The sequence below is a fragment of the Phyllopteryx taeniolatus genome, chromosome 11, assembly GCF_024500385.1.
Source record: "Phyllopteryx taeniolatus isolate TA_2022b chromosome 11, UOR_Ptae_1.2, whole genome shotgun sequence".
NCBI classification, from domain to species: domain Eukaryota; kingdom Metazoa; phylum Chordata; class Actinopteri; order Syngnathiformes; family Syngnathidae; genus Phyllopteryx; species Phyllopteryx taeniolatus.
In genome coordinates, this window is record NC_084512.1 from 23,886,178 (window position 1) to 23,899,376 (window position 13,199).

The 13,199-nt window shown below is 42.6% G+C and overlaps 1 protein-coding gene and 1 long non-coding RNA gene across 4 annotated transcripts in view; both read left to right on the forward strand.

Moving 5' to 3' along the window:
• Window positions 1–231: 231 nt before the first annotated feature.
• LOC133485979 (uncharacterized) lies at window positions 232–2,337 on the forward strand. Its single transcript, XR_009790873.1, has 3 exons — window positions 232–539; window positions 1,132–1,245; window positions 1,695–2,337. It is a non-coding gene; the product is annotated as an uncharacterized LOC133485979 (long non-coding RNA).
• Window positions 2,338–11,604: 9,267 nt separating this feature from the next.
• efemp1 (EGF containing fibulin extracellular matrix protein 1) overlaps window positions 11,605–13,199 on the forward strand; it is a 51,884-nt gene continuing 50,289 nt past the window's right edge. The window contains exon 1 of one of the 3 annotated variants that reach the window (XM_061789605.1): window positions 11,605–11,825. The gene's annotated coding sequence lies outside the window, so the exon portion shown is untranslated. The remainder of the gene's footprint in view (window positions 11,826–13,199) is intronic. The other 2 variants (XM_061789607.1, XM_061789608.1) reach the window with 2 other exon arrangements.

Below are 13,199 nucleotides of genomic sequence, written 5' to 3' on the forward strand. Positions count from 1 at the left end.
ATGGTTGGTCCCTTTTTTTCTTTCTTTGCTTCCCCTTTTGTATCCCAACAAAACTATAATATTGGAAAGTATTATTTGAGCTGGTACTTGGTACAAAAAGTTTGAGAACCACTGACCTCGTCCTGCTTTGACTTTTACTCCATCCACGTCCACCTTGACGGCAGCATAGCAACAACCGCGGTTGCTTAGCAACGACGACATTTCCGGTCCAGAAAAAAAAAAAGGGCTGATCGCAAACAGGTGAGTTCAACTCGCCTGGTTCCAAGTCTTCGATCTTGGCTTCTCGGACCCGAACCCACTTATGAAAACACGCCCGGTTGGCTGTAGTTCGGTTCGACGTGTCCGTCTGGGCGTGTTTGTTGCTCGGGTTTGTGTGTCTGTTCGGGACCACGTTGACCGGCCGCCGAGCCGCGATGACCGACCACTCTCGCCGGGTGGTCCTGGCGGCGGCTCGCTTCGCCGTGGCCGAATTCAACCGGGTTGACTCCGAGGAGCACTTTGTCTACAGCTTGGTTAAAATAACGTCAGACAAACTTCAGGTAATATTTAAAAAAAAAAAAAAAAAAAAAAAGGAAAGGAAGAAAGACTTTCAGGGTGTTTTGGGAAGGCAGAGATGTGAAAATTACTCGCACTTTGTAACAACTTAGGGTTTGTTTTTTTTTTTGTAGATGAGCTGTCATTTTGCAGATGTTTTTTCTTTTGCTTTTTGTCTCACAAGCTCAAATTTGAGGTAGGAGCGCTGGATGGTGGTAGGTAACTCACTTCGCAATAGCAATCGCTTTGGGAAATTGTGAACCATTCTTAAACGAAGAGGGTTCAGCTTTCAAGCTCTTTATTGCCTTCCCCAATTGAAGTTTGCTAAAAACTAAAACCAGAAGTTACACCTACTATTTATTTAAAAAAAAAAAAAAAAAACTCAGTCAGCTAGTGTAATGCTATTGCTAATTAGCATCTATGTTGCTGGCGTTTAACTCTTTAAGCAACATTCAAAACAAACGGTGCAGCAACATGTTCACTGACAATATAACAGTACTGTACTTGCATTCATGTAGCCTTTGTGTAAAATAACAAATATTAGTGCTGTACTGATGAGCTGTGAGATGATTTGAGGTGTTCTGAATCCCACTGTAGTTCTCGGCGGGACATGCCCCGCTGCAAGATGATTGGCTGCTGCATCCGGGCAGGACTACATGCAGCATCCAGCCACGTTGCAGCTGGGTTTGTTCCACACGCAGATATGAATAGGTAGATACGACACTGCCCTTTGGAACAGATTGGCATTGCCATTGATATCAATAGCAAAAGATGATATGATGTACGTGTTTTGGGTTATGCGCATTGTCACAGAACAAATTTGTATCAAGGCACCACTGTATGACTGAGAATTTTGTCTACATGTGTTGCGTCACCCTTTTGTTCAAATGTCCATTGCTATAAGGGTAATAATACTGCCACAGATGCTAATTGTTAGCTGTGTGCCTATGGAGTTTCCCATTGTATGTTAGCATTCAGGTAGCGGAAACGATGTGCTTGTTTTAAATACACAGCGTGTGTTTCTTTTCATGTTTAGTTTCACTGATGATAAAGTACAGGTACCTGGAAAAAAAATGTATACAAGTACAGTAACAAAGTATTTGCACGTCCTAACTTCCCACCACTGGTGGAAGATTTTAAATGGGAGTTATTTCCCGCAGGTGGCGTCGGGCTTGAAGTGTTTCCTGGTTATGCAGTTGGGCCGTTAACTGGTCTGTGGGAACAATGTCTCGGCACAACAATGTGTGCGCACCTCACTCCATAAAAGGCAAGTTTTCACCATTTGCCTCGCCCGTGCACTCCCGTACAGTGCAGTGAGCCCTCACTCTTTGCAGGGGTGAGGGAGCAACACCTGCTGCCAATTCCCCAAATTTGCAAATAATGGTTAAAAACAAGTGTGCCCCTATTAATAGTTTCAACCAGGAGTGGGCGAACGTATGTGCTCAAGGGCCACGTTTAATATTTCAAATGGACAGATGGGCCAGTTAATTTCTTGTGTGTATGTAAATTGTGATTATTTTATTGAAGTGATAATTTAGTCTTTTCAATTGCATTCTAGTTTAATTAACCGGTTCTTAAATAAAGTAAGATTAATTCTCATTTATAATATATTTATGATTATGAAATATGTAATAAAATGTTGAATTTATATGCAAAATTGTTTATTTTTCTAGTGTATTTGTAATTATGGTGTACCCCTGCATATTTACATTTCAGCATTTGCAAATTCACCTATTTGTTTTTTTTTGCAACCTATCCCGTTTTTCCCCCCCAAAAATATTTATTTGTGTTTTTATAAATCCGATCCCCCACATATTTGCTTTATTTATTATTGTTATTTTTAATTTCGTTGCAATTATAAGGGACTGTCACTTGAGGATATTGCCCTTTGTGGTCGGGCTCACTATCGGCCACAAGTAGCGGGGTTCCACTGCAATCTTTTTAGTTAAACAATTATTAGATACAAAATTGTTAAAAGTAGATTAAAATATTTTAATCTGATAAATCTATCCATTTGATGTGAAAGAAAAAAATGCATGTCAAATTTGTTTTAATGACTGCTCCTCCATTTCATTCATTTTATCAATTACATTTATGTCATTATAATCACATGTCATCAATCAACTTATACTTTTTTTAAAATTCTGAAAATATATGAAATATCTCAAAGTAAGTTGGTCATCATAAATTGTTCATATTACTATTTTGTGTAGAATGTTAATTAACCAGTAAAAACAAAATACCCAATAAAAAAAATGCATACATGGTTGATGAACCAATGTTGGGGAAGAAACAACTCAATGCAGGACTTTTGATCATTTAAATGCTAAATAATTAGAAACAAATTTTGTCATTACCATATAAGTAAATAAATCAAATGGCTTAAAGATTGAATTCAAAATACAGCAGAAGCGCGAGAACATTTGCATAGATATCACCACTTCAACACGTATAGCAATAACTACTTTCCTACTGGCCAGTTTATTACCAAGTGATGCATGCTCTCATTTTGAAATACATATATCAGACTCTTTTCTTGACTGCCTAGTGTAGCTTATGTTGAGCAGCAGTTGTCATGAGCCAACCAGACCTTTTCTCTGCATCATTTTGAGACGTTGACCACCCTGCTTTTCCTGGCGCCAACCCCACAAGGAGCCTCGCCTTCCTGTTTGACTTCTACTGGAATCTTCCAGCACGCTGCCGTTTGCCGTCGAGCAAACGGCATTTTTTTTTCAGCGGGTAATTTTTACTAATGTTCGACAGGAAACAATTGTGAGTAGGTGAAGGTTCACTGTACTTTCACAGCTCATTCAAGCGCTCGCTTTTTATTAATGCGATGTAATTACAGGAGCGTCAATGCAGCTTCATTGTTAGCGAAATCCCCTGAGAACGTTCTTATGTGCTCTTTCAGGGCAGGTGTGCTCCATTTGCTACTTGAGTAAAGTCATCACAGATTTGGGTGTGTGTGTTCATGTCTGGTGGGGGGTGGGGGGAAATAGTGCTCATTAATGTAAACAATATTTTTTGTTCATTAAGCAGCGACTCATTGGAGCCACTTGTTCCGACATGCTGCTTGAATGAGTTCAGTGACCTGCACTCAGTCTACATTGTATGGGACGCAAAAAAAAAAAAAAAAAAAAAAGTGGCAATTATTCTCAGTGAGTGACCAGGCGCAGCTTTACCGCGCTTCATCTCCCAGTGTGAGTCCTGGCAGTTGTAAGACTCTGCTTGCGTGTCAAGCCCGGACAGACGGACGCATGGCTGCTAAACTGAGACCAGGCCGCACCTCGCGACGCTAGACCGCCGCTACCGCCGCCTCGCTCTCCAGAAGGGTGCTGTGTGTGGAGGATTACTGGTATTTTAAGATTACTGCTCAGAAAGACCGGACTGTCTGCTCCTATGACCCCTTTATGGGGAGATGGGAAAAAAACAACAACAAAAATAACGATATCTGTCCACTTGCTGTAAATGCGAATAGAGTTGAACCTCCGAAGTCGAACAAGATCAGCGATGCTGGTTGACTTCCACAATTTATGGTTAAGCGGTCGCAGAAGTACTTGAGTGGAAAAGAAAAACTCATCAGTGTCATTACATAAAATACCAACAATTTCACACATCGAGAAAAAACGTTATTTAGTAACTTGTGTAAAGTTGATACGTAGAAGAGAGAGAAAAGGCTGATTGCAACTGGAAAAACAACAACCCTTAGCTGTATGTTTTTTTAAAAAAACATTTTTTGAAATGCCAGGGGTTGGTGTTTTTGAGACTGGCACAAGGCAATGGATTCACCTTTTAATCGTTCTTGTAGCTGCCATCAAACAATTATCTTAAGACCAGGGATGGGGAATAGCTTGCTTCTCTCGATTTGTCGCACTCATCGTTGTCCCGCTGCCCACCGAGCAACGTGGCCAAACGACACTAAACTGGAAAATTGTGAGCAAGTGTACAGTGGGCGACACACACCAAGCGACGTTATCGGGCAAATGTTTTGGGACACAATACTGTCGTTTTTTTTTATTTTTTAAAATTGAATCACAAGTCAGGACGGGATTGTCAAGGAAGAAGCTGATTTTTAATATACAAAGAGCCGGGTGGTTGGGGACCACCGCTGTGGGCTCCCTCTGCTTATCACAAATGTCATTGCATTCAATGGTTCGAGGTTACAAGCGCTGCGTGAGAGTATGTCGTCACATCGCACAAGAGGGCTCGCACAGTTGAATATTTTTGGCCTGGAAGTGTTTTTCATATTTACTATAATTATGACTTGGTATAGATTAGTGATTTAAAAAAAATAAATAAAAAATGGCAACCAAGGACCCCACTATACAGCGTAATTCAATTTAACCACCCCATAATTGCAGTTCAGCATACACAAATTCACGCATTCACATTTTTTTGTTATTTTTTTTACATTTGTGCAACCGAGCTGCCTTTATTTGCTTCCAAATTCTGGTTTGCTATTTTTGTGCCCTGTCTAATATACCGATATTGCTTTGGTGGCATCTTGGTGACCAGGAGCTATGTTGAGGCACTTCATCTGTTGGCAATTACAATGCAGCCTTGACTTGCAAGTTGAATTCATTTCGTGACCATGCTTGTAACTAAAAACCCCCATATCTCAAAAGGGCTATCCCTATTACAATCAATGGCAATGCCATTAATCTGTTTGTCCCCCTTGGAAAAAAAACACAAAAATGTAATGTTCTTAATATGAAAAATTGCACTGTACAGTATAAAAAGATGCAGTAATAATGATCGGATACAATGTAAAGAATGAAAGTTTTTGCAATTTAATAATTCAATGGGCTTCCTTCTGGTATGTGGACATTGGCAAAGGGGACAGTATAAAAGAAATTATTCACTTGGACTCGGTGATACACGAACACTGTCACAACTAAGCTGGAGTCGCCTAAAATTAGTCATTTCTTGGAGAGGGTAAAAACAAAATGGCTGAGTATTGTCTGTCTGCATGTGTTGCTGCATAATTTGGTTCAAAGCTGGCAATTCGGAGTTGGTTTCAGAACGCGTCTGTAAAGGTATTCCACAAGGCTGGGACCTCCTCCCACGCTGTTTTGTTGAATGCAATAAACATAAAAACGGTACACCATAAGACGCTGACTTCATTGCACAGCTAATTGTGCGATTGCGGGATGCCGTGGCCGCTCGCTTCACTGGTGAAGATGGAGATCTATTGCATAACTGTACTATACAATGAACATGCTCATGAAATAATTGGTTCATTGTCATTTATTGTAAATGAAGAAATGGTAACATTTTCATGTACATTACGTTTTTAAGATAACAATTGTAGAAATCAAATAACCTTCAGAATTAATTTTAAAATAAACCATTTCAATTTTATACATTTATTCAGTTGTACTTTTTAATTTCTCAAACTGAATTGATTTATCATAATCAAACAATGAAATTTGTAATTATGAATACAATAAACCTGACAGAATATTGTAAAAATGAATTATAATTTGATTTTATGAAATTGTACTTAGACTTGATAATTGACATTTAAATGAATTGTAAACCTTATACAAATATATTTTTAAAAATATAAGCTATATGTTTAATCTACAAATAACTTAGCCCATCTGTCAGTTTCAAAACTCAAATGTGGCCCTTGAGGGCAAATTTTTCCCACCCCTGCTTTTGTAGGCTTGTTTTATAATGGAAGTTGTCCAGATCTAAAGAAAAAATTGAAGAAGGGTCTAGTTGATGAAAATATTAGGGTTAGCACTGCTAAGTGGCATTAGGGCAAAAGTGGTCCGTGTTTGTTTACAGTAAAAGCCTTATGGATAAGTGATCCGGGCGCCCCTCCCTTGCTGCCCGTAATGTCTCTAATCACAGATGTCTTCATCAAGCAGAGACAAAACATAAAGAATTGGCTGGCATCAGTTGGCAGAGGTTGGGAATGTGGGTGGCGGGGAGGGGTTCGGGGAATACTCCCTTTTAATACGGGCTTGTCTGTGTGTGTGTTTGCCAGGATGGTGCCCGGCCCATCTGCCGTGACGTGCACCCGCCCACTGACACACTAACAGGTGTGTGTGTGTGTGTGTGTGTGTGTGTGTGTCGGTCGTCCGGCCCTGTCCTCACTTAGCCTGGGTAACAGATGGTGAGGGGTAAGGCTTGGATACCCCCCCTCCGCATATTCACTCCACACCAAGCTACCCCTTAATTTCCCCACCCCACCCCTCTTTGTGTTGTTGAGGAGTGCTGAAAGGCGAACCCCAGTTCTCCCCTCCTGCCCCATCTCAAACACACACACACACACACACATATAAATCCTTGGCTGGCTGCCATTGGCGGGACTCAGTCAGGTGTCCTAATGCTTCAGTTAGGGGAGGAAACGCTGCTTAATCTGCCCATCGCGTGCCACCGGCCACGGCCTGGCCTCTTTGTGTCTGGCACCCCTCTGATCGCTCCCTCCGCCCCTTCATCTGTCTTTGCCCCTTCCATCCCAACCTAGTTTCTCCACGCCCAAGACGGTGTCATCCTTTTTCTTAAACATCAGCCCCCGTCTTACTGCCGCCATTGTAGGACTTTCCCCCAGTTTGTCACTACCAGCAAAATCCAGTAGTTGTTTTTTAAGCTTTATCAAACTCATAGCTGGTCATTTGATGTGGCCCATTAAAGCAAATAGTGTCTCTACGTCATGTAAACTAAACGCTAAACGGGTTGTTACATTTTCGCAGGAAATCTGGACTGAAATTGCCCCCCCCCCTTTAACTATTACAAGCATTTTTTTCCCTTAAATCCCCTCTTAACATACATTGAATAATAATTGTACAGTGAACCCTCTATTGTGGGGGATATATTCAAGACTAACCTGCATTGGGTGAAAACAGTTCTAGCCCTGCAGCATGCTGCAAACAAACTTGAAACGCACTGTAAATGTGTATGAGCACATATAGGTGCTACTGAGCTGGCATGGCGCCTGTGTGTAAGGGAATGCCAGGAAGGGAAGGTTGCCAAGGTTTCCGCCCTGTCTGACAAATATTTCCTCTGTCACACCAGACGCTGGTGTTGATTTTGGGATGCAGTGCCACTCTATGAAAAACCCACACAATTGGTTTTATGTCTGGGTTCTGCGGTACAAGTTGAATCTTCTGTTGTCATTTTTTTGTGTGGAATCTCTGTGTGAATGAGGTTTGATTTTCCCCAATTTATATTTTTCTAATTGACATTCATGCTTTGATTAATACAAATAAATATAAAGTTACCCACCAGTTACTCAGGACAGAGTACCCCCCTCCCCCACTAAATACTTTTACTCCATTATTTGTTCAACGTTTGACTATTACTTGAATTATCCAGAAGTAACAGGACCCCTGGGGTACAATTTGTGGCTATTCTACCTGCCACCAATCACGTGTTACTCAGTACTTGAGTAGTTTTTTTTTCACTGAATACTTATTCTTACTCAAGTAATTATTTGGGCTCCTGTTAAATTGTACTTGTCGTATATTTCAACAGTAAAAGTACTTGTGTACAAGTCATGGAAACTCTACCCACCTTTACTCACCAGTTACTTGGTGCTTGTAGTTTTTTTCCCTGAATACTTTACTCAATTGTTTGGAGCACTACTTTGATCTTGTCATTGATTACATTAGTGTCAACTTAACAAAAAATGACCCCGAGTATAAATGATAAACTGGAGATTAGAGAGTACGGACTTCACCTGTAGGACCTGACTTCTTTTGGCTCTAATGCAGTTTTCCTACTCAGACGTAGAAAAATGTCCGATTTGCGAGTTGTCAGGAAGGCAGCATTAGAGGAGATGCGCTATGGTGGCTGTACAAGTGAGCACAGTTTGCGCCAAACATGCTATTTGGAACTGCGGCCAAAAAGCTCAACCTTGCTATCATCAGACCATAACACATTGTCCCACGCGCTTTTGGGACACCTGATGGCATATTTGTTTTTCATCGCAGCAAAACACTGCACTCCGTCGCCAGAAGAGCACCATACCACAGCGAAGTGCGGTGGTGCTAGCGTCCTGCAACGGAAGCTATTTTTCTTCAGCTGGAACCCGCAGCTTCGGTCAAGGCGCTGGGACTTATGAACACTTCCAAAGAGCAATCAACTTCCATCTGTCCGTTTTCTATAGCGCTCGTCTCCATTAGTGTCACGGCTCGAGCTGGAGCCGATCCCGGCCGACTTCACGAGCCGTTACTGGTCGCCGGTCGATCGCAGTAATCAACTTTTTCATGTGGCTCCAGTGGTGGCGTGGTCATCCCCCAAACTGAAGGTTGTGGATATGTTTGCTGTAAAAATGACACGTGAAACAAAAGAGCGTTACGCACTGTATATTTAGAGCACAAACATGTTCAACCAAACCATATAATTTCGTCTAACGAAAGTCAGGTCACTTAATGCTAACTGTAAACAGTCTAACGCTATGACGGGGCACAAAGGATCCACCACAATATAGTGGGGGTTCACTGCATCCTAAAATTGAAAGTGACCATCAGGAAGAGCGGCCGCTGCCGTTTCCATGACAGCACAGCTGAGGGCACTTTGCCCTCTGACCTCATGGACCACTACGTGTGCTCTCAAGCGCTGACCGAATCGGAGGTCAATTAAAGCCAAGGTCGTCAGGGGTCCAATTTTAATGACCTCCCCCTCTCTCTGGTTACACAGATCAAATTGTATCAAAGTGTCCGAGAAGCGTCATTCATCCTAATCAGAGTGGTGCACCTTGCGCAAATACGGTGATGGATGCGTGACATACACAAGATGCACGGGGGAGAAATGTACACATTTGCATACAAGAAATAGGAAGGTCGGACAACGGCCGGCCTTTTTTGTTGTTTTGTTTCGTGTGCACAACTCTGCTCTCAGCTCTGTTGAATTATTGTGTTGAAAATTGGAGAATCTGGGTCAGAGGGCTAATGAAATTCCAACAATAGCATCAAACGGCTATAGATCTTATAACTGAATTCACAAAGCTTCTCAAATGTTCAATATGATACATTTTCCTTTTTGTCTTTGACATTTTTGCGCCAAATTTGCTTTCCCGTTAGTGGCGTTAAGTGGTGCCTTGCGATACGAGTGACCTGACTTTCGAGTATTTCAAAATACGAGCTGTCATCGTCAGATTTCCCCCCCCCCACTTTTTCACATCTGCATTGCATGGACTCAACCAACTTGTGACACTTTTTACAGCCCAGGAGAGTTGGACTACAGTTTGCATTTATTTTGTCAACAATTGTACTTTTTCAGGGATTCTTGCTATGGGGCGTCTTCAAGAAATCCAAGGGAATTATGGATTAGAGTCCACTCGTTGACTCCCTGCAACACAAATACATAAATGTATGCACAGTATGTCACAAACGTAGTCTTGGCCTATGGTCTTATGCTGCAGCTCAGTCTCAGGGTTTTGAGAGTCTTATAACATAGAGTCTTAAGCCCTCAGCAGGTTGCCCCTGGAGCACATCTGGCTCGACTGGCCCCTATTTGTGGCTCCGTAACTGTTATTCCTTCACTATCTGTTTTGGTTGGGTCAGCAAGTGAAAACTGGGACCTGTCTTTATGCCAGCCATACACACACAGCCTGTAGAAAATATGCTTATTATATCTTCATCGCTATAATTTGGGTGCCTTTATCATTTATTCTTTTTTCTACCTTTCTCCAGACTTTGTGGATTTGTGATTTGAGGGGTTCAGTTCGTGAGGCTTGTGCACGGGCATTGATGTCATGGCGGCTGGAAGCATAGAGTGGGGATTATTGATTGTGTGTACATTCTACATTTTTCCCCCCCCCCCAGCACTTGTGTGTCCATGACAAAGTTAGTAGCGACACAAGAGTACTGTAAATGCCTTGTTAGGATTAGCTATTACCTTTGGCGCCGGAATGCATTCTGAGTGTTTTACGTGACGTCTATTCGTGTAGGTTACCATCTATCGATCGCGATGTCAGCGACTTGCGCTACCGGAAAAGGTGCGCTCTGTCTTCCAGAATAAGAGCATTATACAGGAAGTGCTGTCTTAACCGTGTAAATATTGCTAATTTAACAGCTTTCTTGCTTGATATCATTTGTAAGTGCACTCATTTGGTTATTATTCATCCTGTTTTTGATTTGACTTCCGAATGTGTATTAACTAAGTAAGTGCGCACAGACGCACACATGCAAATAGAGTGGACTTGTAGTTTAAGGTGACGGAGTAAAGGAGAAAAAAACCGCATCTGCCTCGGTGAATTTATTCATCTGGGCTCAAGCGCTGTTTTGGCCGCTTACCTGAAGAATATTGTCACTACACAGCCGTCTCCTAAGAGTGAAGTTCATTGAAGACTGGAACTTGTTCTTAGGTGTGAATGTCAATGCTTGTTTGTCTATATGTGCCCTGCAATTGATTGGCGACCAGTCCAGGGTGTACCCTGCCTCTTGCCTGGATGGATGAATGTAATGTTGGTTGGCTGGCTAAACAATCAAAACAAAACAACTGCACGTTTGCAGCAAGGCACGTTGTGCTTGCTAGTCCGCCATTGTTGTCCATCGAAACACCCCGCCACGCAACCCCGGACCACCCGCCCGCCCACCCGTGGTTTTGCTTCTCCACTTCCTGTTTGTGACTGTTGTGAAAGGGTTTCCTTGCAATCAACGCTGCGGTAGGGGAGGGAAAAATCAATACTTTGAATGTAACGAGTAGGCGCGGAATATAGGAATGATTTATGTCTGGACAGAGGGCTTGGCGGGGGGCGATGTTGTTGGGACTGTGTGTGTGTGTGTGTGTGAGACCCTAAGAACCAAAAGCCTTTGCTACTGTTCGTCCTGGCACGACTCTTCTCCTTCATCCCTCATCTCCCCTTCTCTTTTCCGCCCGACAAAACTGTCGCCAGGTAATCACGATGGGACGTGCCAGAGCGGAGCAGGTTGTGGACCACTACCAGCCATAAGCGGCATATGCCCCCCTCTCTGGATGAATGAGAGCATGTTAATATGAGCAGATCGGGGGGTCATTTTGGGATTGAGGGGGAAGCACGAGGCGGGAAAGAAGGAGAAAATGAAGGCGCACGGCAAAATGATGTGTGTGTGTGTGTGTGTGTGAGTGTTTGCTTTATTGCAGTGGCCCCACCTACCCCTCCATCCAGTCGAGGAGGCAGTCCCAAGAAGAAGAAGAAGGAGGTGGGGAGGGGTCGTATCCCCCTGACACACATACATACACTCACTCCTTTCCCGGCTCATACATGCACTCCGCTCCAAGACCGAGCGAGAGAGAGAACGCTCCCGCGTCTGCAGGTGTCCCACCCTCTTCTTCCTTGCGGATGCTTCAAGATGGTACGATTCCGTTTTCCTCTTGTGTACTTTCTTTCTCCGGTAAAGTTTTCCTCTTGCATTGTTGGGGATTTCCTCTCGTGTTCTCCGAATCTGTGACTGTGCATGTGGTCTTGGCGTGTGTGTGTTTAGAAGTGTGCAGGTTTCCCTCGAAGCTTTTTTTGAAAACAAAATTGTGTACTTTCTTCTAACCTACATCTGTTTGTACTATTCACTATGTTGAGTTTGTTTTAAGACGGTTTTATATAACATGGGTGGCCAACCTACAGCTTGTGGGCCACATGCGGCCCGCGTGAGCTTTTGATGTGGTCCGCCTTTGGATTTGAAATGAATAAAAACCTCAGGAACCAGTAATGCTTAGCGATCGGTTGTTTTTGTTCATTGATTTAATATGGCATAAAAAACTGAACCTTTTCAGGGGGCTTTGGTTGGTTGTTGCATTTGTCTTTTACTTTCCTAATCCATCATGCGGCTCGCGTACATAATCTTTGCATATTCCCGCCGCGCATCTTTGTGGGTACTGTGCAATATTGGTCTTATTTTGTGGATGGTGATGGCGGCGAATGCGAAGGTGTCTGCAAATGGTATTTGTCAAAGTCTTAATCATCGTAGTCGAGTAGTTTGTTGTTCATCCAGATGCATTTGAAAGAATGAGTGAGTCAGGATGATGACTGCTGAAATGCAGCGGCTTGCCTCGAACGTGCCACCTTGGCAAGCACCCAATACATTCCGAATTGCATGGGCTCCACGTGTTTCAGTTTTTATTTTTGGGGATTTCTATTTTAGCTACGTTAACTGCACTTTCCTTAACTGGACTGATTTGTTGAACTATTTCATTTGTATTTTTGCACCCCCGGCTCAGTGTCTCGTCCCTGCTATTGTTTTGGAAATCTCATTGATCAGACCTTCAAATCAACATTTGGATTCATTGAGCTTTTTAGTTGAGACATGGAGTACCAAAAAAAAAAAAATAAATTCTACAGTATGAGTAGGAAGAAGTTAAATCTTAAATCTTAGCTCTTCACGCTAACTGAAGATGAATTATAATCCATCAAGAAGCGCAATCCGAAATACATACACACCCAATTACATGTCCCTTTCTTCTGCTCATCCTAAAAAAAAAAAAATGCCCCAAAGCACCCCCCCCCCCCCCCCCCCGCCAAAATCCAACTCACAAGCATTTATTGACCTGCTAATAGTATTATCCACAGAGCGTGTGGTAGCAACGGGGTCACATCCCTCTTGGGTTTGGGATGGTCAGCCCCTCCGGACACGCTCTGGCCTTAGACGCGGTCATCCTTCAATCTTGAGCCTTTTTTTTTTTTTTTTTTTTTTTTTTGTACAGCAGAGGTCACGCAAGTCAAAGGGTAATAAGTT